The sequence below is a fragment of the Syngnathus floridae genome, chromosome 1, assembly GCF_059516105.1.
Source record: "Syngnathus floridae isolate MCC-2025c chromosome 1, RoL_Sflo_1.0, whole genome shotgun sequence".
Taxonomy (NCBI): domain Eukaryota; kingdom Metazoa; phylum Chordata; class Actinopteri; order Syngnathiformes; family Syngnathidae; genus Syngnathus; species Syngnathus floridae.
The window spans coordinates 28,098,982-28,122,769 of record NC_142413.1 but is presented as its reverse complement, the minus strand read 5'-3'; positions in this window follow the sequence as shown (position 1 = coordinate 28,122,769).

The following is a 23,788-nucleotide window of genomic DNA, read 5'->3' as shown; positions in this document are numbered from 1 at the left end:
GTTATGTTCAGGGTAATCAGACTTGTATATAATTCTAATGGCCTTCTTTTGAAAACTATTCTGAATTACAACTTTGGATCTTATATTACTTTGCAACAATCTACTCGGTGACAGATTAGGCAGTATAATCACATATGTTAACTTCAGTGCCCACACTGTATTTATTTATGGTTATTTGTTAAATCAAGTACTGTTACACATGAAATAGGAAGTGTTTAACATAAATGTTATGGCTACTCACCATTGTAGCTCGCTCCTGGTCAATGATACGAGCCTCTTCTTGCAGTGGAAAACTTGCAGCCAACAAACACCGTGGAACCTAAAGGAATGAAATTAAACATTAACATTTCGCCTCGACCAATTTTCACACGTACAACGCAACGCGGCTACACTTCTGCTATTACAAACGTAAATCTCCTTAAACACAATGAGTGTTACTTACCGTGTACGCTCTAGACGGTCCAGTTGCAAGCAGAAAATAAAGATATTTCCGTTGATAATCGTCGCTGCTCAGTGGCTCACGGCCATCGCGCCAACAGATTTGAATTTTGGCGGAGGTTCGGGCAATTACGTCATATCCGCGGCACATGACTGCGACGTAATACCCGCTTATCTGAAACGGCAGTTAAAAGTAGAGTTACATCAAGTTTTCTTGGAACCTAAACGAATGAAAGAAAACTATCATTTGGCCACAACCAACATTCACAGATACAACACAACGTGCGGGGTTGAGGTTAAAGATTGAGTGAAGGGCCCTCGTTTTAAACTACTGTTTTGAAAAGGAGTGGAAACAAGTAAGACGTATTTAATTTATTTAATGGGAAGTAGTAAGACTTATTAAATTTATTTAATCTACTTTTCTTCCCAGGCAAAATTTGATGTGCTGCAATTCCAAATTTCCAAAGTGAATGAAGGAATGAAGTCCTTTAAATTATGATTTTGTATAAATACTAGGCATAAACACAAAATCGACAGCACAAAATGGGCAGACTTTACTTGTTTGAAAAGGACTGGTTACAAGACAGACTTTTTTAATTTATTTAATGGGAAGAAGACTTATTTAGTTTAATTGATCTATTTTTGTTCCCTGGCAAAATTCGATTTGCTGCAATTCCAAATTTCCAAAGTGAATGAAGGAAAGAAGTCGTTTAAATTATGATTTTGTTTAAATACTAGGCATAGACACAAAATCTACGGCACAAAATGGGCAGACTTTACTTGTTTGAAGAGGACTGGTTACAAGACAGACTTTTCTGATTTATTTAATGGGAAGAGGACTTATTTAGTTTATTTAATCTATTTTTGTTCCCTGGCAAAATTGGATTTGCTGAAATTGTATTTTGCCAAATCTCGATTTGAGACCTGATAGGAAGTATTAAACGCTTAGTTAAATCAATACAAGTTGGTAATAAGAGCGAGTAATGTTGGTTGAACCGATGAATGAAGGTTGAAAGCAATTTAAATTATGACTTTGTATAAATACTAGATATTAAAAGAACATCTACTGCGCAAAATGGGCAGAGTTTACTTGTTTGAGAAGGAGTGGCTTATTCAAAACTAAGATTTATGTAATCTGTTTGTTCCCAGGCAAAATTGGATGTGATGCAATTCCAAATTTCACCATATGATGGTGCCCAATTTTGACTTCATAGGACATATTAAACACTTAGCTTGTTATTATGTTCAAGGTAATCAGATTTGTTTATCATTCTAATGGCCTCTTCAAAACTATTCTGGATTACTACTTTGGATCTATTCTACATTACTTGGCAACAACATACTCTGTAACAGATTAGGCAGTATAATCACATATGTTAACTTGAGAGTGCCCACACTCAATCTACTTATCGTGATGTGTTAAATCAATTACTGTTAGACATTATTTGTCTGATAATCTACCAAATCTTTGAATTGAAGAATTTGTGATTTAATTAATAGCTTGTTCAGGGTAATCAGACTTGTATATAATTCTAATGGCCTTCTTTTGAAAACTATTCTGAATTACAACTTTGGATCTTATATTACTTTGCAACAATCTACTCGGTGACAGATTAGGCAGTATAATCACATATGTTAACTTCAGTGCCCACACTGTATTTATTTATGGTTATTTGTTAAATCAAGTACTGTTAGACATGAAATAGGAAGTGTTTAACATAAATGTTATGGCTACTCACCATTGTAGCTCGCTCCTGGTCAATGATATGAGCCTCTTCTTGCAGTGGAAAACTTGCAGCCAACAAACACCGTGGAACCTAAAGGAATGAAATTAAACATTAACATTTCGCCTGGACCAACATTCACACGTACAACGCAACGCGGCTACACTTCTGCTATTACAAACGTAAATCTCCTTAAACACAACGAGTGTTACTTACCGTGTACGCTCTAGGCAAAATTGGATGTGATGCAATTCCAAATCTAGCTGAAACGGCAGTTAAAAGTAGAGTTACATCAAGTTTTCTTTTTTAATCAACACAATCATTTACAACCGTTGACCAGAAAGAATCGTCGAAATTCGACGTCCCCCACAAACGCCACGCTCACTCGCTTTTCAGGGCAACAAAAGTACTTCTTTTTAAAAACGATGAGTTGTACTTACCGTGTACGCTCTGGACGGTCCAGTTGCAAGCAGAAAATAAAAATATTTCTCTTGTTAGTCGTATGTTACCATCCGCTGTGTCTTTGTCAACATCGCCGCCATTTTCCTACTTCCTGCTGCGAGCCACGCCCACGGATTTAAATTTGGGCGGAAGCTCTTTCCATTGGCGTCGTTTTCGCGTATAGCAAATCCGATTGGTTGGGAAGGGGGCACGGTTATGCAGCCGAGGGGTCCTGTGATCGGTGGGATGTAAAGTAGGCGTCGACGTCACGTCCGCGTCACGTGACCACGACGTGGCAAACGTCATATAGCAACCGCTGTTTTGTTTAGTAGACTTACAGTTGTTATGCATTGACATAATGGCGCACACACCAAATAGATTTAAATAAATTAAATAATTCTTCTGCCCACTCTCTTTTAAACAAGTTAACTCTCCCCGCGGATTTGAATTCCGGCGAAAGTTACGCCCATCGACGTCACGTATGTCACGTGACCACGACGTGGCAGATGTCATATAGCAACCGCTGTTTTGTTTAGTAGATTTACAGTTGTTATGCATTGGCATAATGGTGTGCACTCAAAATAGATTTAAATAAATTAAATATTTCTTCTGCCCACTCCCTTTTAAACAAGTTAACTCTGCCCACGTCCATTGACGTCTTGTCTGCGTCACGTGACCACGACGTAGCGACGTCATATAGTAACCGCTGTTTTGATCAGTAGACTTAGTTATTATGCGTTGACATAATGGCGCACTGGTTAGCATGGCCACCTCTTAAGCATGATGTTGCGGGTTCGACGCCTGATCAATGTTAGCATGGAGTGAGCTGAAGTGCATGGCGCTGAAGATTTGAATCTTTGAAATGCGCTGAGGTCTGACATATCAGGCAGAATGGTTTGCCATCACGTTCAACAAAAAATAGAAACTTTCCCACTCTGATTAAAACGTCCTGTGTTCATCTACGTATTTTCGTTTTGCTGTGCATCTTTTCCCTGCCATTTCGAGAGCCCAATTGACACTCATAGTTTAAAGAAATGTGTTTGCCCATCCTACTTTGTGGAATTTCACCACATGCGCTTTTGACCAAAATACCAAATTGAACTCAAGTGAAGCCAACACGCACAACAGCTGAAGAAACAGCTGGACGGGTGGCCCCGGCTGGCCAGTGGGACTCTTGTTATTCTGACCCTTTTTAGTGCGCGTTTGGGGTAACAACCGTTTTTTGTGGCGCTCTTTTCTGGTTCAAAAGTGCCCTGCATGTGAATTTGCTTTTCCTGCCTTCTGATTGGATGAGCGCCGGTGTGACGCGGTGCCTCTGTCACCGTGGCGGGGGGTATACGTTGGCATCGGAGCGTCTGCCAACGTCTGAGACCGGCTGGCAGTGTATCGGAGGTGTCGAGTGCGGTGCCGATGGAGCTCACTCACCAGCTGGTGTTAGGGCCACAGAATGAAGGCCAAGGAGAAGAATAGAAAGAGAAACAGAAACTTCTCCTCCAATTGTTTGATTTGTCTCTTCTGAGCTTCAATGAATTCTTTCAGCTCTTTGTAAGCGTGCAAGTAAGTGCCGGGCTGGCTTTGGGCCCTTACCTGTTGCGCGCTGTGCAGCAGATCCATTCTCTCTTGGAGGATGCAAGCGTCGCGCTCCCTCAACTCGCACATCAGGGCTCGCTTCCATTGGTCCACGGCGCTCCTAAGCTCTTCTCTCTGATCCGCCGTCAGCACGTCATTCACGCCAGCGTGGCTGGCTTTTTCGCCGTCCGTGGCGGGGCAGTCCCGCTGCGGTAGCGCCTCGTACAACATGGCCTCCAGCTCCAGGATCCTCTGGGCCGCAATCCTCGTCCATCAGTGGTCCGGCGGGAGATTTGAGGGAGGCTTACCTTATGAGCCTGGTCCATGGAACACTTCCTGAAGTCCAACTCTTCATCCAGGTAGCCCTTCTGCTTGCAGAACATAGAAGAGCCCAAAGGCACAGCGTCAACAAGCTTCTTTCAGCGCAAAGCCTTCCAAAAGTCACATTTGAGCCGCCGAGTCTCGTGGAGTGCGAACATAAGGAGTTCGACATACACTTACGGCGTTATAGCCCAGGATGTCCAGCTTCTTCATCAGATCACTGATGTTGATGTCCGGGGGAAAGGCGCAAGGAGCAATGTAAGGTGTTCTGGGACCTCGGGTTAAGGTTAGGGTTGCGAGGGACGCCTTACGTACGCTCACGCCCTCGGCCTCGCAGTAGATCTGCAAAGGGCTGAGGCCGTCTGGGAAACGGACTTGCAGAAACTTCAAGACGGGGGAGCGCCACTCCCTCTCCTGAAAGGCAGAGGCATGCATCCGTCCGTCCGTCCGTCCGTCCGTCACATCTCTGGCCTCAACACGCTTGTGCGAGTCTTCCCACCTCCAGCTCCAGGATGCGGAACTCAAGCAGTTCGTTTTGGTCTCGGATATCCTGGATGTGCTCTTTCAGACGCGCTTCTTCCGCCTCCATCCGCCTGACCTGAAAAGACAGTCAGACCTCATCTGCGGGGCTTCCCGACGGGTGTGACGCCAAGCGACTCCGCCCAGCGCCTTTCTTTCCGTCACCTTTTCGGCCAACTGCTGATTGCTCTGACGCAGCAGCTGCTTCTCCTCCACCCACTTGACATTCTAGAAGAGACAAACGCGTGGACAGCTTTGGAATGTTGTGTCATTTTCATCCACAAATTCTTTGGTTGACTGGAAAATGACATTTGCTTTTCTCCGCATTTTCCCAGCCACATTCGGGGGGGGGGGGTTGGTCCAGTAATGCCAGACGAATGAGTGACTGAAGAATGTAGCTATTTTGTCTGAGAAAAAGGTGTGCTCATTGATGAGCTTACCTGTCCTTGTTGCTTCAGCGCTGACTCCAGATCTGCTACTCTGCTTTGATAGTGACCCATTTCTACCATCAGCTTTTCTCTGGTCTGAAAGGAGGAGGAGGGAGGCTCCTCCTCCTCCTTTCAGACCAGAGAACACCCGAGGCTGGGTGAGAACGGGGAGGCTGCGACCCGGCCGGGGGTTGCGGGAAGGGGCGCCACCTTGATCTCCTTCTCGGCGTCGTAGTCCCCTTCGCTGGTCTGGGCTAGCAGAGCGTAGGCTCGTTGCAGCGCTTGATATTCTTGCGTCAGCTGGCGGTAGCGAAGCTCCGCCTCTTCATGCACACACCAATGCAACACAGCACTAGTACCAGAATCAGTCAGACCGGCGACAAAGCACCCGCGACGCAAAGACGAGTCCGATTCCAGGCTGAAGAGGAATGTTTGGTGCCAATACGCTGGCAGAAATGGCGGGCTACCTCTTCGGGTTCCGTGTCGGGGGTTCTGTCGGTGTGAAAAGACAAGGACGATCCGTCCGAGTCCACCAACACGTCTTCGTCGTAGCCGTAAAATGTTTCGATGACCTGCGGGCGCGGAAGCAAACATCTCTCTGAACAAACTGAAGCGACACCTCACGATGAATCGACGATAGGAACGATAGCGAGAAAAAGGCCATTTCATCTTGCGCAACACCAAGCAGCCGCAAACAAACAGACTCACCTTGCAGGACCTCACGCTTTGTTCCTCCTCAGAGATTCTCGACGTCGGTATCGTAGCAGCAAATCTCTCTCCTGTCGACACAAATAATCCGCCTTTGAGATTCTTTGGATACAAAGGGAACGAACGGCTCCGGCGCAGAAACAAACGCGACTCACAATGACATTTCTGACATGAGCTCCTGTCTCCAGAGCCTGAAAAACACGTCACCGGCGATGATTGGAGGGACGCTCGTCTTTTCCAAAAGTGACAACTACAGGGTGTGTCAGGGTTTTCCAGATTATCTTTATCGTATCATTATGTTGCTTTGACTTTGACTGCAACCTGTAATAAATAATATTATTTATCCCTTATTTATCCCTATCGCTTATCCCTTCCTACACAAAGTCGTAAAACACCCCTTGCTATGTTTTGACTAGAGGTCAAGGGCTTCCTCTATTCAATCCACTCTTACACCCACCCTGTTTCTCTTAATTGAAATGCTCGTGCAGGAGCCGAGAGTCAGACTTCATTCGTACAACGGATGGACTCTCCACCTGCAGGTGTCCAAAAGAACTTACTTGTCTCCCGTGTGGTTCTTGCAAAATAAGTTGGAGCGAGCGCAACTCTAACAGGGTGCATTTTGCCACTAGCTGCCTACGGACAATGATGTCGCGCTCGCGGCTCATGGTTGACGGGCTGAGCAGCCGGGCAAGTCCGTCGTTTTCAGCGCACAGCGAGTGGCAAAGGCGCTGACAAAACGGGAGCTTTGAGCTGCTGAAAACGGCAAAACAAGTCTAAAGCGTGTTCAAACGCGTGCGCACAATGCTCCTGCTTGAAAGGTCGGAATTTAAGGGGCCAATTTTTTGGATGGCGGCCGCCGGCCAAGCTTTGGACGGAAAAGGTTCCTGGCGACAGCGAGCGAGCGTGGCGCTGCCGTACGTGCACCGAGTCGCCTGCCTGAAGACCTTGGACAAGTCGTCGATGATGTGCCGCTGCTCCACAACTTGAAGGAACTCCATTTCACCGTCCTGCTGGCCGCAACCGCGGTCCAGGTCATTGAGCGAACTAGGCCTTCTCTGTGGAACACAAATGCAGTGGACTCTGTTGGCACGCCGCCGTTGTCCGCGTCGACTTACCAAGCTTGCCATCTCCTCGTTCTCCTGGGTGACAAAGCGCACTTTGTTTTCAAGGCGACACAGCACCAGCGAGAGTTCTTCATTCTTCCTGCTCAGGCGTTTGTTTTTGTACAGGAGTGGCAGAAACTGGCTTTCTGTTTCTCTCAGTCGCTTTAGCTGCAAGCATGAAGTGCGGGATGTGAAAGACGCACAACACGCGGGCCAGAACGTATCCATTCCTTTTGCATCGGTTTGAACGGAATCGTGGCTTTGGCTCCCAATAAAAGACATCTACCAGGCAACCGACTCGACGCGCCGCTCAACTAATAAGCAAGCGCAATGGGTGCCTCGCTGGATGGCGCGCATCAAACGTAGCGCAAACCTTCAAGCGTGCCGTCAATAAATTACCAGTTCATTGCGCTCTTCAGAAAGCAGGGCGTTTCGATCCTCCAGGTTCCTGATGACTGCGCTGAGCTCAGCGATTTTCAGATGAAACCGTCGCGTGTCCCGATCCTCCTGAGACTGAAAACGCCCCGCAACACACACACACAAGCACTCGTTCAAAGTTCAAAACTGTTTTTGTGCTACTGTTGGATTTTGTCCACAATTTAGGGAGCGCGTTATCTGCGCCTCACGGCAAAAGCCTTTGCCAATCACCTGTTATTCAATTTACTCACTGCGTGCTCGTTTGATTTCTTCAGATTTAGGAAAATGCAAAGACACTGAAGCAGAAATTAGACTTAGACAGCTTGGTTGAGTTCAATCACAATTCTTGTTCAAAAAGCTCTGTTTTCAGGAAAGTGCAATACAGCGCTGGGCCCTTCAAGAGCGGAAAGTCTCCATTCAGAAAAGGGCAAAGTCTAAGGTTGTTAGATCAGTTTTATATTCAGTAGCACATTGTGGGCCGGGATTGATGGGCGATGAGTCTTCGGGGTGGGGCAAGTTCGAAGGAGAGTCTGCTTCCATGCGAGTGGTGCTGGTTATGGGCGATTCGGTGTGTTGGTGGGGGCTGTTGGTGTGTGTGTGTGGAGGGGGTTGTTGTCTTCCATCCCGTATCTCGGCCTTGGCGATCATCTTTGGCCGAGTTCTCGGGTGGCTCCTTCTGGCACCAGCTGGTTTTATCTCCACGTGACCTTCCTGTGAACATTCTCCTCCAATCTCGGACATACACTGTCGTACCGCATTCAACCGTATCTTTTTCTTTGTTAGGTCAAGATATTTCCCTCTGTGCAGAACGTTCAGTAGTAATCAAAAACTGGCGTCTAGCATTAGTCAAAACATAAGATACAATCAAGTACTGAACGGTCAAGACGACTGCGGCCATGTCCATGATTCAGAGAAAAAACATCAGGCATGCATTCCACAGTTCCTTAAGGGTCATTAAGGTATTTAGGCAATATATCAAAAGTCATTTGTTATTTCAAAGTCCTCAGAAATATATATATCAGATCATAAAGTTATAAAAACCTTTCTCATCACCACTTATCAAAAATGTCTAGTTATGTCTTCTTTATTGATTTGGTGTGTAGGTATAATTATATGCTTCAAATGTTTCTTTTATTTATTTAATATGTGAATATACTTGTCTGCTTATGTACTTTATTCAATGAGGTTTGAGCATATCTGTTTTTGTAGCGAGGCAGGACTTTTTGTATTTCGACCTCATTCCTTCACTCCCTCTGTTGACCTCAGTTTTACTGAGGTCACCAAAATCGTTGATGCCACCAGGGTCCCTCTGTTGGCACACCACGTCCCTCTGTGGAGCCGCTACAAGTCCCTCTGTGGGGCCGCCAATGAGTGAGAAAAATAAATATAGATAAAATTCATACCCAGACATTTGTAAAAGATGGAGAGTGGAAAGGCAATTGGCCTAGACGACATTCCAGTGACAGCATGGAACTATCAAGGAGAGATGGCAGGGGAGATTCTTAAAAAGCGAGAAGTTCCCCGGAAAGGTGTTGACTTCTATTTCTTAATTCAGACCACGGCGATGCGCAGAACTGTAGTAGCTACAGAGGTGTTGGTATGTTTATTAAGCAAAGCATGAAGTTATCGGAAAGAATGTTAGAAGCGAGGCTTGGAAATCTACTAGCCAAAATAATGGAGAGTGTGGCAGAGACAAAGATAGGACATGCAGATGGTTGGTGGCACAGAAAGATATGGAAACGATCGCTCTGCAGTCGCGGCCCCTAACAGGAGCAGCCGAAAGAAGTGGAAGATGAGAAAGAAAATGTGAAAGAGAAATACATAAACAAATAACGAATTACATACGTAAAACAAATAACGAAATACATACATACATATATAGTACATACATATAGACAGACAGACATCGAACAATTGCCCATTCGGCCACTCAGCCCTTCAGTCAGTCACTCAATGAATCACTCAATCAATAAACCAACCAATCAATCAATCAACCACCCAATCAATCAATCAATCAATCACACAGGTGTTAACTAATTTGTAATTGTATTGCAAGCAATTCAAACTCTAATGGAATATGATGATGTCCATATCTGTTTTATCAAATTCTAATCCTACTTTACCTTTGTATAAGGCACAGGTGTCAAACTCAAGACCTGGGGGCCAGATGCAGCCCGACACATGATTTTATGCGGCCCCCGAAGACAAATTGTGCTTTTTATTCATGAGTCATTACTCGAATTGCAAATTGTCTTCACTTTTAATAATATTTTATTTTTAAATATTAGACCAGTTTTTATTTGTCTGATTTGAAAGCGAGTTACTTGTCAGTTTGTTTTGTAGCTTTTACTCTATATAATATGAGGTGCTCACACATTTATTTGGGTATGACAGTCATACCGGTCCTCCGAAAGAAGCTATGACTACACTGCGGCCCGTGAACAAATGAGTTTGACCCCCCTGGTACAAGGGATAGCCTTCTCATTGATCAATCACGTATCTTAAATCATGCTTTTCCTCCTTTGAAGCGACTATGTACTTCAAACCCAAACGGCACCATTTTATAGGGAAAAAACTTGTTGAATCTATTTGTTTTCGACATAATACTACCGCAATCATCTTAAATTTGTTCAGTTTATCAATCCCTTCCATTGTTTATCCTGCAATCACGTGAATAATGTGTTATTCAAACTTTAACGTTCATAATCCACCTGTTCCCAATTTGTTTGGAGTCTGTATGTTATTGTTCTAATTTTTTACATTTAATACTCTCCCACCTATTTGATCCTATCTTGTGAAGGTCTACAGTTTATTATGAGCTATTTTGAAACTCTTCACACTTGTTACCAGGCTTTGGCTCCATCTCATGATGTTGTCTCCCATTCACTTCATTTCTGCCGAGCTGCTTCTTCTCCTCCGTCCAGCATGTTGAAGACTTAAAAACCATCAAATCTGAAAACACTTAAAATCTCACAATTCCCCCCTTTGTTTTTTTTTTTTTATTATTTTTCTACCTGCCCCTTTTGACACATTCTAAAAAATGTGTCACAATGGTTAAAAAGTAAAAATAACAATATCCATGGTGACATACCCATCGCCAGCTGGACTTCGGTGTACCTCCAGATGCCATCCTAGCCTGGAATCACCAATTCTCAGTCCCTGAAACTCGACTGGCAGCATCTCCCATGGCTGTATGAACAAAAGCCACCACCCACCTGTAGCTGTGCATGCAGCTCTCCGTACAATAAACATCCATAATACCAAAAAATAAAATTCATAATGATAAAAATAATCCACACATGGGCGCATGTCAAACGCATGAAATAGAAAATTGGAGCCTGCCGAGCCTGTCATGAAACCGATCACATTTACAAACTCGTTATGAAAAGTAAGGGGTTAGTTGTTAATGCATGTTCACAGACATGACACAAAATTCTCCAAGACTGCAGTTGACAACCTGCAAAGTAAAGCAAGTTTAACAAATAAAGCACAATCTGCTCCCTGGGTTGCTGTTAGAGGCTGCAATACAATTAGGTAAAACATCAAAACAAAGCAAGTCATCACAAATTCCGTCACATACATTTCGTCACACTGTCAGGTAAGTCCAGAGTTGTTGTCATACACTGTCTTGGCTCAGAGTCTTGATTGTCAATGCTGGTATAGTCACGTCTGGTCATAATCTTGAAATGGGCCTTCTCCATTGAAGTCTTTTGTTGTCAATGGTGCCCCAGAGTAATCCTAAACCCATATTTAGTCCAAAATGAGCCCTGATCAATCTTGCTTTTTTCAAATCTGTAGTATCTTTATATTTTTCAGGTGAGAGGAATGTTATCCTCTGCTGTGATCACATCACCCCAACCTTAAATCATGTTAACCATTCACAATACACAAACCCCATCCCAAGTACAGACTTGACATTCATACAGCATGACAGACAAACTGTCATCCCACAACACACACATAAAACATACAATATTAAATTGTAAAAAGAACCCTCCCTATGCAAAATTTTCTCCTCAATTAAAATTTCCCTTTTTTATTTTAAATCCAAAATTAATATCTAATTGTCTGGTCTCCTGTCCTCACATCGTTTGCCAATATGCATAATACTGGAACATGATTTAACTCCCCATTTAGTTTGCTCACATCTCACACTTAGACTATTTGACACTTTGTGTTGAGCTGTAACTTCAATATTTCCACCTTCTCATATTTCTTCCACTAAACAGTTCCATTTTGCTTTCAGTTTAAATTCATCCCTCCAAATAACTACCTCTGGCAAAAAACCAAAAATTTTTAGAGCACTCCCTTTTACTGTCACCTTGTTCCTTCATTCATCTCCTCACAAGCATTACTGACCCTCCTAAGAAATAATGATACTGAAAATAATGTTTAAAAAATATACACAGCTTCCTCCTGCCACTTACACTATAACCTTGGATTATCGTTCTCATTTTTGTTGATGCCAATTCTTAGAATTAAAAAGAAATACTTACTCTTGATAATTGAGTGACGCTATATCACAAATTTTGAAAACCTTCTTCCATGTTCCCCCTTTGTTCCTATCAAAACCAATTAGAAATATTTTTGCTGTCATGATCATCATTGTGGCCCTCACACTTATTGTTCTTGTATTTTAAATTGGCAATTTTTGTACATTTGGAGCCCTTTGAGACTTGCTTGTGGGATATATAAATAAATTTGAATTGCCTTGACTTTATTATTATTCAACTTCTTCTGCATTCCTCTTCCTTTTATTTTAATCTTAACTACTTCCACATAATTCATCTGATTTACTCCATTACACTTTTAACCTCCGAGATTCAAATTCAAATTTCACATCCTCACTTCCAACATTGCGGTAAAATTTTGCAAAGTTTCATTTTTTTTTCCCTTCTAATTTCTTCTAGTTTTCCTTTTTTCTTCTTTTTTTTTTTTTTTTCCACTGACTCAACTCATTTCAATTTTTTTTTTTTTTTTTTTTTTTAACTGTTCATCTTATGCCTACCTATTCCAAAACTTCCCACTCCCCAAATTTCAAATTTTCAACTTTAAAATTCACGCCCAATTTTACAAAATTCTTTCTAAATTTTTATCAATTTTCTAGCCAATTCATCACGTTCCAAATTTAAACATAACCTTGTAGCTTTCCCCGAATTTTTATTCAGCCTCTTTGCTTTCACACGCAATTTCTACAGAAATGAATAATTCTAGTTATTATTGTTAATCATCTGTGGCCCTCGTAAAGACAAGCCACACCAGTAATGGATGGATGGATGGATTGTTAATCCTAACCCCAAATGCCGATCATAAATTGCCATTTAAATCAATTGTCGCAAGGGTCATGTCAATGTATTTGTTATTTAAAGCCCTACTGTATTACTATTTTGCCGACTATCCAGAATTCCAACTTTCTTATGGCCCCTCACCCATTCAAGCTGAAATATGCATCCTATAAGTCAGTCGCAGTTGATGTGTAATTAAATTCTGTTGTTTTGATAAAGGTCAATTAAGTTTAGCAATTCAGCCTTCTGTTGCCCGAATCCAAATTTTCACTGGTCCAATTATAAAATTTCATTATTTCAGTTAGATTAATTATGTCTTCGAAATGCTAAGTTACATATAAAAATTTATGATTCAAAAGATTTAATTTCTATTGATCAATGTCCACCTTGCAAAGTTTCTGATCACGCGGTTGTGTAATTTGTCAGTGCATCTTCACTGTCCCTATCTATGTATTTTTTTTTTTTTTTATCCCCGTTTCAGTGTCAATAAGCAGCCTTATTATTCCCACTTTTATCAAAACTCCTCAGTTATGTCTGCCCCAGCACCCAAACACACTTCCATCCCTTTTGTCCCACACTCCACCAACTTTGTAATGCTTCAGCAGTCTTTAGCAATGTGTCCAGTTTGACTTCATGTGACTCGTGCAAGTCTTTAGCAGCCTCTCCTCTTAGATTCTCATGATGATGATTCAGGGCTGGACCGTCCGCCATTCTCAAATGCGTCCATCTTGTCTTTGTTCTTTCAGTCCATTTTCTTTTTGATCTGCAACTGTGTGTATTCCACCAACTGTATAGTTCTTGTCCTGTGAAGAGCTGTGCTTGCCCCCTTCAAGCATGATAATAGTACCTGTTGTTCTCCCAAAGGTCAGAGGTGTCTCATGACCAGGGACAGTCCTCTGTTGATTTTGAGGCAGCCAGTAGAGTACAAGGACTCAGTTCAGGACTTGTGCCATGCGCGAGGGCAGAACACACTGGGACACAAATTTCACAAAACTATCTTCGTGTTATCAGTCTTCATGTGTAGTATTTGTTCCTTACACCCCAAATCTTCCCATTAACATATTGTATCCTATCAGTTGCGCACACACATCATCTTACTATCAAGCCGCCCTTATCAAAAGCTTTTTTTTTTTTTTTTTTTCGAGTAATCCATCCACCCTACCCATTAACACGGCTAAAATCCTCGTTCCAGTGTTTATCATCAAATAAAGTTCCGAAATCCTTTGTAATAAACTGTAATGTAATTTAACAATCTACCAACATGGTTGTATATGCGGTGAATGTTATTGTTCAATCTATAGGTCATACAGCGCCTGTGTTCCAACTATGACACTCCTCCTTGGTTTACCATCTCATAAGTTATTGTTGTCAGCAGCGCTAAATGATAGTGCTTGAAAGTGAATGTCTTATCGCCCAAGTTAAAACACATGCCGCATTTGAGCGAGTATTTATTCATTTATTTGCCATCCTCATGTTAGCTGGCATGTGTCAGAATTAAAATGTAATTTTGCTTTTAATTTTAAGTCTTTCAAAATTGCTTTATCCTTACTGCACCGAGATAAACTGTCAAATATATCTTTAAAAACAAACAAAAACAATCTATGCTCCTGCACAGACTCTTAAAAGTGGCACCCAAATGCCAGATTACAAATCAAACCTCCTCCTTCACTCTCACATTTTTGATAAAACAGTCTACTTATCTAGACACTGTCATCACATACGAAATAATGGCCTGCAAATTAAATATAATGTCGTTGCTCTGGTCCCTCAAAACATGTAACTAGGATTTGGACAATTATTAACCCCCATCAATTGATCAATTTTCTCCTCACTAAATTCCTAGCCTGTTAATCTATCTGCATAAAGAAGACATTTACAATGCAGGGGATAAGAGAATAACAAGGAACACCTTAACAATAAACACAAGGAAAACCTAACAATAAACAAAATAAACCCAAACCACAATCAAAACCAAATAAACTCGGCCCATGACCTATGTAGACCAACACAGTACTCCAAATATTTCCCCATTAAAAATTTAAGCCTTTTTGTGTAGAGCACCATTGATTTCTAATCATTGACCTAATTTTATCCTTAATTTAATCCCAATCACGAATGCCCCCTACTTACTTTACTTGGTGTTCTTTTAATAAAAAGTGCCCCCTTGCAATGTCGTTTTTATTTGTTGTTTTTAACTCTAAGTGATTCAAATCTTTGACTTATCCTTACATGTGTCCTTGTATAGTCTTATGTCATAACCAATCAATAATTCCCCCTAAATTTAAAATCTGCAATCATAATTTAATTTTATCCAATTCTACAATGTATGTTCTCTCTTACTCTCACATTTTTATGAGGGCTGGGCACTCTCCTCGTTGGACGAGTTTCTGACCACAACCCTCAGATTATTCTATCATTTCTAATTTTTACATTTAACAATGCAAATCTGATTAACCATTGTCTACCACACCGTTTCCGTGCACCAATTTAACGCAATTCCATCCTTTATAACGAACTGATACACAAAGACAAACATACACATAAACAAACACACGGGCCCACAACATAGACATGACAATCTTCCCAGTTGATAACAAGGGTGGGGGGGGCAACTGAAGTGCGGAGAGCCTCGCCATCACCACGTCGCACAATGTAACCCCCCACCTCTGTCCAAAAGGTGCATTTGTGCCCACCTGACCGTTTGGCCCAAACTTTAGAGCTGCACCCTGTTGAAAACAAAAATGATTACAGTTTAACCCCACCACACAATGGGATATAACCTTCATGCTAATTAAATATACATTCTTTATCAAATTCTTGTTAAGCCATTTTTTCTGACTCCAACTCTCATGCAAAATCAAAATAAAATCAACAATTTTATACAAATCAACTTATTGTTCTTCATGAACCACAAATCATCACTTCCATCCCATGAACAGCACCACAACTAATCACTCACTTCTTCAGCTGCGCCGCTGTCCCATCTGACAGCCAAGCCTGCTTTCCACACAATATCATCATAGACACACTTCAACAATTATGTAGCGACCTGGTTAACCCAGTTACCCTTCGCCCTAGACAACAATATAAGTCTCTAAGGTCGCACTATTGAAGTCGCCAGGCATCCGTCCTGCTATATCAGCGATGCCTTCACCATTTTTTTTTTCTTTTTTTTTTTTTTTTTTTTTTAATTATATTTTTTTTTCACGAGTCCCTGACTCGTATTGGTGGCCTGGCCGATCCAATCGACCCCGACCTTAGGCAACAGTATAAGTTCCTAAGTGTCTACTATTGAGGCCACTCAGGTGCCCATATGCTAGTCACTGGCATCCCACAAGTTCCAGCGGTGTGAGCGCCCTTTGCTGATCAGACAAAGTCCTCACCACCTTTCTCTTAATTCACCACGACTCGGACATCCCAGATGTCCCTCGCCTTAGACAGCCCTATAATGTTCTAAGGTCACACTATTGGAGTCGCTCGGCATCCGTACTGCTATATCAGCGACGCCTTCACCTGTTTTTGTATTTTTAATTTTTTCCACAAATCACTTTTACCAAATTCCACACAAACACACACTTCTATACAACCACCATTCCTGAACACAGAGCTGAAATTATTAATTTTTGTATTCCGCTTTCACTCCACAATATTGCTGAACTGGGAGAGAGAAAAAAAAGTTTCCCCCTTACCTTTTGTGCCGATCGGACTGCAATACTGTTGAGCAAGAGCGGAGAAGGAAGAATCCTTTGTGGAGCATGCACTTTCCCTTCTGAAGAAATCACGTCGGATGGTCACCATTTGTTGGATTTTGTCCACAATTTAGGGAGCGCGTTATCTGCGCCTCACGGCAAAAGCCTTTGCCAATCACCTGTTATTCAATTTACTCACTGCGTGCTCGTTTGATTTCTTCAGATTTAGGAAAATGCAAAGACACTGAAGCAGAAATTAGACTTAGACAGCTTGGTTGAGTTCAATCACAATTCTTGTTCAAAAAGCTCTGTTTTCAGGAAAGTGCAATACAGCGCTGGGCCCTTCAAGAGCGGAAAGTCTCCATTCAGAAAAGGGCAAAGTCTAAGGTTGTTAGATCAGTTTTATATTCAGTAGCACATTGTGGGCCGGGATTGATGGGCGATGAGTCTTCGGGGTGGGGCAAGTTCGAAGGAGAGTCTGCTTCCATGCGAGTGGTGCTGGTTATGGGCGATTCGGTGTGTTGGTGGGGGCTGTTGGTGTGTGTGTGTGGAGGGGGTTGTTGTCTTCCATCCCGTATCTCGGCCTTGGCGATCATCTTTGGCCGAGTTCTCGGGTGGCTCCTTCTGGCACCAGCTGGTTTTATCTCCACGTGACCTTCCTGTGAACATTCTCCTCCAATCTCGGACATACACTGTCGTACCGCATTCAACCGTATCTTTTTCTTTGTTAGGTCAAGATATTTCCCTCTGTGCAGAACGTTCAGTAGTAATCAAAAACTGGCGTCTAGCATTAGTCAAAACATAAGATACAATCAAGTACTGAACGGTCAAGACGACTGCGGCCATGTCCATGATTCAGAGAAAAAACATCAGGCATGCATTCCACAGTTCCTTAAGGGTCATTAAGGTATTTAGGCAATATATCAAAAGTCATTTGTTATTTCAAAGTCCTCAGAAATATATATATCAGATCATAAAGTTATAAAAACCTTTCTCATCACCACTTATCAAAAATGTCTAGTTATGTCTTCTTTATTGATTTGGTGTGTAGGTATAATTATATGCTTCAAATGTTTCTTTTATTTATTTAATATGTGAATATACTTGTCTGCTTATGTACTTTATTCAATGAGGTTTGAGCATATCTGTTTTTGTAGCGAGGCAGGACTTTTTGTATTTCGACCTCATTCCTTCACTACCTTCCTCCAGCAACGAACTAAGTCATGCGTACTGCAAGTGTGTGATGAGGTGGCTTACGCAATGAAGAGGATTGCTAGTAGCGGCGTTGACCCCACTTCCAGGGTAGTTTAGGCCCGCCCTTTGGGAATCCCTCAGGGCAGCGATCTGCTGCTCGGCAGCCTGAGTCTGCAGCTGAAGGCGGTGGACGTGGCCGGCCCCAGGGCTTCATCCAAAACACTAACCGCTCTGTCTTTCAGCTTGATCTCATCCGTCTGGATGTACAAACGGGGAGCGCTCAGGCAGGCGGGCAAACTCATTTGCCAGAATTGTGACAAAAACAAAGAGAGCAACCGGCCAATTTTTTTTCTTGAATCGACTAGAACACCTTTGCTGTGACAAAAGCGAAGCGAGCAACCGGACATTTTCTTCTTGTGAAATAGAATAGAATAGAATGCCTTAGGTGTCATTGCACTGCAGGTATACAACGAAATTGGGAACATAGCCACGCACCGCGCATCTGATCAGTCCTACCAGTCGGCGGATCTCCCTCTCGCAGTCTCTCTTGGTTCGGCTCAGCTCCTCCCGATGCTGGTGATGAGCCGATCGGAGCTCGGCCGCTCGGGACTGCCAGGCCTGCTGGGCCGCTGCCAGGGCTTCTTCCGCGCTCCTGGTGGAGGCGACACCGCTCGGTCTCCCGACACCGCCGCGTCTCCTCCACCTCCGCCAGCAAAGCGCCCCCCCTCCTCACCTGAGCAGACATTGCGCCACACCGGGCCGTTGAGACCGCAACGGAGCGCCGCGACGCTTACTGGGGACAAGCTACACAATACGGTAGCGGCCGCATCGAAGCCCGACGTGGCGTGCGGATAGTCAGACACGGATAGAGCGGATCACCTTGTCCATGGAGCCGTCCCTCAGGCTGAGGACCAAGGCATTCAGTCGCTGGATCTCTCCATCTTTGATTTTGATCACTCTCATCAGCTCCATTTCATGCTGCCGCAGTAATGTCTCCCTGGTAATGGCTAACTCTTTCTGCTTCTCCTCATGGAGTTTGCTTTTGAGTTCCGTCATGGCGGCGGTGGCACGGTGGTGCTCCGCCCGCAGGTCCTGACTTCTCTCTCTCTCCAGACAGCTGACCTGACATGACTTAGACTTAGACTTAGACAAACTTTATTGTCATCTTGTCTGCACATGGTGCATACAAAACGAAATTCCGTTGCATACGTCTTACAACAAAGTAGTGATATTGCAGTTGAATAGAAGTAACATATCCTATGAAAATATATATATATACATATACTATTTATATATATATATATATTAAAAATAAGTATAAAGTGCAGCAGTGATAATTATGCAATAGTGCAAGTAGGCAAAACAGTATTCAAGAGTGTGCAGAGGAATGCTAAACCATGTATTAAACTTCTATTTAAAGGGTTTATACAAGTTCAGTAAAGTTGGTAGTGCGAGATAGTGCAAGATAGAGGTCCGTAGTGTCATAAAGTACAGTTCTGTGAATGTGTGATGCAGAGTTCAGTTTAGAGCTCAACAGTTCTAGTGTTCAACAGTCTGATGACAGCAGGGAAAAAGCTGTTGCAGAACCTGGTGGACCTGCAGCGGATGCTGCAAACCTCTTCCCAGAGGGCAGCAGGGAGAACAGTCCATGGTGGGGGTGTGATGGGTCATTGATGATGTTACGGGCACGGGACATGCAGCGCTGAGATGAAATGTCCTGAATGGAGGGAAGAGGAGCCCCTATGATCCTCTCTGCTGTCCTCACCACTCTCCTCACGTTCTTCCAATCGGAGGCGGTGCAGCCTCCACACCACACAGAGAGACAGCTTGTCAGAATGCTCTCTATGGTGCTCCTGTAGAACGTCCTCATGATGGGTGGGGGCAGGTGGGCTCTCCTCATCCTCCGCTGTAAGTACAAGCGCTTCTGTGCCCTCTTGACCAGTGCCGTAGTGTTCATAGTCCAGGTGAGGTCTTCTGTGATGTGGACCCCCAGGAATTTGGTGGTGCTGACCACCTCCACAGCTGAGCTGTTGATGATCAGTGGAGCGTGGTGAGGCTGTTTTTTCCTGAAGTCGACGATGATCTCCTTCATCTTCTCCTCATTCAGGATCAGGCTGTTTTCTCTGCACCAGCCCACCAGCTGCTCCACCTCCTCTCTGTAGTCCAGGTCGTTGTTGTCTCTGATGAGCCCCACCACCGTTGTGTCGTCTGCTGACTTCACGATGTGATTGGTGGTGAACCTGAGGACGCAGTCGTGTGTCATCAGGGTGAACAGCAGGGGGCTCAGGACGCAGCCCTGAAGGGAGCCTGTGCTGAGGGTGATGACATCAGAGGTGTTCTGTCCGACCCGGACTGACTGAGGTCTGTTGCTGAGGAAGTCTAGCAGCCAGTTGCGAAGGGGGGTGTTGAAGCCCAGGTGTTCCAATTTTCCTACCAGATGCTGTGGGATGATGGTGTTAAACGCTGAGCTGAAGTCCAGGAACAGCCTCCGCACATGGGTGTTCTTCTCCTCCAGGTGAGCCAGGCTCAGGTGAAGAACGGAGGAGATGGCGTCCTGAGTGGAGCGGTTTTGCCGGTCGGCAAACTGGAACGGGTCAAATAATAGGGGGAGTCTGGAAACGATGTGACCTTTAAGCAGCCTTTCGAAGCACTTCATCATAACCGGAGTCAGTGCAACAGGCCGGTAATCATTAAATGAGGTGATTTGAGGTTTCTTCGGCACCGGAATGATGGAGGCAGTCTTAAAGCACGCCGGCACTGTGGCTTGGCCCAGCGAGGTGTTAAAAATGTCTGTGATGACCCCAGCCAGATGACTTGCACATTCCCTGAACACACGCCCAGGAATGTTGTCGGGGCCAGGGGCCTTACAGGGGTTGACTCTCCTCAGGGTCTTCAACACATCGGCGGAGTCAAGGCAGAGTACCTCCTCTTCCTGATGGGGGACAGTTTTAACTGCTGGAGTGCCGTTTAGTGCCTCGAACCTCCCAAAGAAGTTATTTAGACCATTTAGAAAGTCAGCATCAACTACACCCACCGGGGGGGGGGAGAGTGAGTTGTAGTCTGTAATCGCCCGTATGCCTTGCCACATACTCCTGATGTTTTTGACGTCGTGGAAACGATCCTGAAATTTTCGACTGCGGTCTCGCTTCGCTATCCTGATGGCACGGTTCAAGTTGGCTCTCGCTGTCCTCAGTGTCTCCTTGTCGCCAGACTTGAAGGCAGAGTTCCGCGCTCGTAGCGTTTGACGTACCTCCTCAGTCATCCAGGGTCGTTGGTTGCCCCGGGTGATGATATTCTTAGTGGTGCTGACGTCCTCGGTGCATTTGTTGATGTAGGCTGACACAGTCATGGCACACGCATGTCTAATCTACATCGGGAAAACTGGGAGGGAGGGAGGGAGGCAGGCAGGGAGGCAGGCAGGGAGGCAGGCAGTGTCTGTCTGTTGAGGTTTTCACCTTGTTCTTCTCCTGCTGAAGTTCTAACTGGACGTCCATCAGTTTGGTTCTCAGCTCGTCATTGGCGGCCTGAAGGGCGTCCGTTCGCTCCGCCTTGGCCCGCCCTGCCGGAGCTCGTTTGGACATCTCTTACTCGAGTCTCGCCCGGTCGTCAGTCAGAGATCACAACATTTGTACCTGGAGAGCACAAACGCAGCGCTGTTTTCCACTGGCTTCGAACTCAACTTCAATCGGTACCGTAACTTACAACATCATAAACATAGAACTAGCTTGACTTATTCATTGAATAAATGCATTTGGTTCTTCAAAACTGCATCACGCAACATAGCGTGACCGAGACGGCCGTTATCCACCTGCGTGAAGTTATTTGGTGAAATGAATGAGATGTTTAAGACACCATCGTTCTGTCTCTATGTAGATGAAGGGAAATAATTGATTGCTGAAGGTCCAAAGGTGTTGTGATAAACAAATAAACATATTAGTGATTAGTGACATATTTGTGATAAACATATTAGGCAGGATAATCACATATGTTAACGTGACTGCCCACACTGTATTTATTTATGGTTATTTGTTAAATCGAGTACTGTTAGACATGAAATAGGAAGTGTTTAACATAAATGGAAGACGAAAGGGGTACTCACCATTGTAGCTCCTGCTGGTCAATGATACGAGCCTCTTCTTGCAGTGGAAAACATACAGCCAACAAACACCGTGGAACCTAAAGGAATGAAATTAAACATTAACATTTAGCCTCAACCAACATTCACAGATACAACGCAACGCAAACTACACAAACGTAAATCTTTTTAAACACAATGAGTTGTACTTACCGTGTACGCTCTAGACGGTCCACTTGCAAGCAGAAAATAAAGATATTTCTGTTGATAATCGTCGTGTTTGTATCCGGTGTCTCGCTCAAGGCCATTGCGCCCACAGATTTGAATTTTGGCGAGAGTTCAGCCTATTGACGTCATTTCCGCGGTGTAATACCCGCATATCTGAAACGGCAAAGTTAAGAGTAGAGTTAAATAAAGTTTTTAGTCAACGCAATAATTTACAACCGTTGACCAGTCGAAATAATCGTCGAAATTTGGCGTCTGTGGCTGGAAGCAGACGCCGAGTTCGACATTCCTCCCAAACGCCACACTCCCTCGCTTTTCAGGGCTAAAAAAACACAGTTGTAATTACCTTGTACGCTCTAGACGGTCAAGTTGCAAGCTGAAAACAAAAATATTTGCCTTGTTAGTCATCGTGTTACTAACCGCTGTGTCTTGTTTGCCAGAATTGCCGCTTTCCTACTTCCTGTTGCAAGCCACGCCCACGGATTATAATTTTGCCGTGAGTTCCGCCTATTGACGTCATGTCCGCGTCACATGACTGCGACGTAATATTATCTAAAACTGTTTGTGCGGTATTGTGTTGTTCTGTGCGGTATTGTTATTCTGTGCGGCGTCGTGTTGTTCTGTGCGGCGTCGTGTTGTTCAGTGCGACGTCGTGTTGTTCAGTGCGGCATGGTGTTGTTCAGTAAGGCATGGTGTTGTTCAGTGCGGCATGGTGTTGTTCAGTGCGGCATGGTGTTGTTCAGTGCGGAATGGTGTTGTTCAGTGCAGCATGGTGTTGTTCAGTCCAGGATGGTGTTGTTCAATGCGGGATGGTGTTGTTCAGTGCGGGGTGGTGTTGTTCAGTGCGGGATGGTGTTGTTCAGTGCGGCATGGTGTTGTTCAATGCGGCATGGTGTTGTTCAGTGCGGGATGGTGTTGTTCATTGCGGCATGGTGTTGTTCAGTGCGGCATGGTGTTGTTCAGTGCGGCATGGTGTTGTTCAGTGCGGCATGGTGTTGTTCAGTGCGGCATAATGTTGTTCAGTGCGGCATGGTGTTGTTCAGTGCAGGATGGTGTTGTTCAGTGCGGCATGGTGTTGTTCAATGCAGGATCGTGTTGTTCAGTGCAGCATAATGTTGTTCAGTGCAGCATGGTGTTGTTCAGTGCGGCATGGTGTTGTTCAATGCGGCATGGTGTTGTTCACTGCGGGATGGTGTTGTTCAATGCGGGATCGTGTTGTTCAGTGCGGCATAATGTTGTTCAGTGCGGCATGGTGTTGTTCAGTGCGGCATGGTGTTGTTCAGTGCGACATAATGTTGTTTAGTGCGGCATAATGTTGTTCAGTGCGGCATAATGTTGTTCAGTGCGGCATGGTGTTGTTCAGTGCGGCATGGTGTTGTTCAGTGCGGCATGGTGTTGTTCAGTGCAGGATGGTGTTGTTCGGTGCGGCATGGTGTTGTTCAGTGCAGGATGGTGTTGTTCAATGCGGGATCGTGTTGTTCAGTGCGGCATGGTGTTGTTCAGTGCGGCATGGTGTTGTTCAGTGCGGCATAATGTTGTTCAGTGCGGCATGGTGTTGTTCAGTGCGGCATGGTGTTGTTCAGTGCGGCATGGTGTTGTTCAGTGCGGCATGGTGTTGTTCAGTGCGCCATAATGTTGTTCAGTGCGGCATG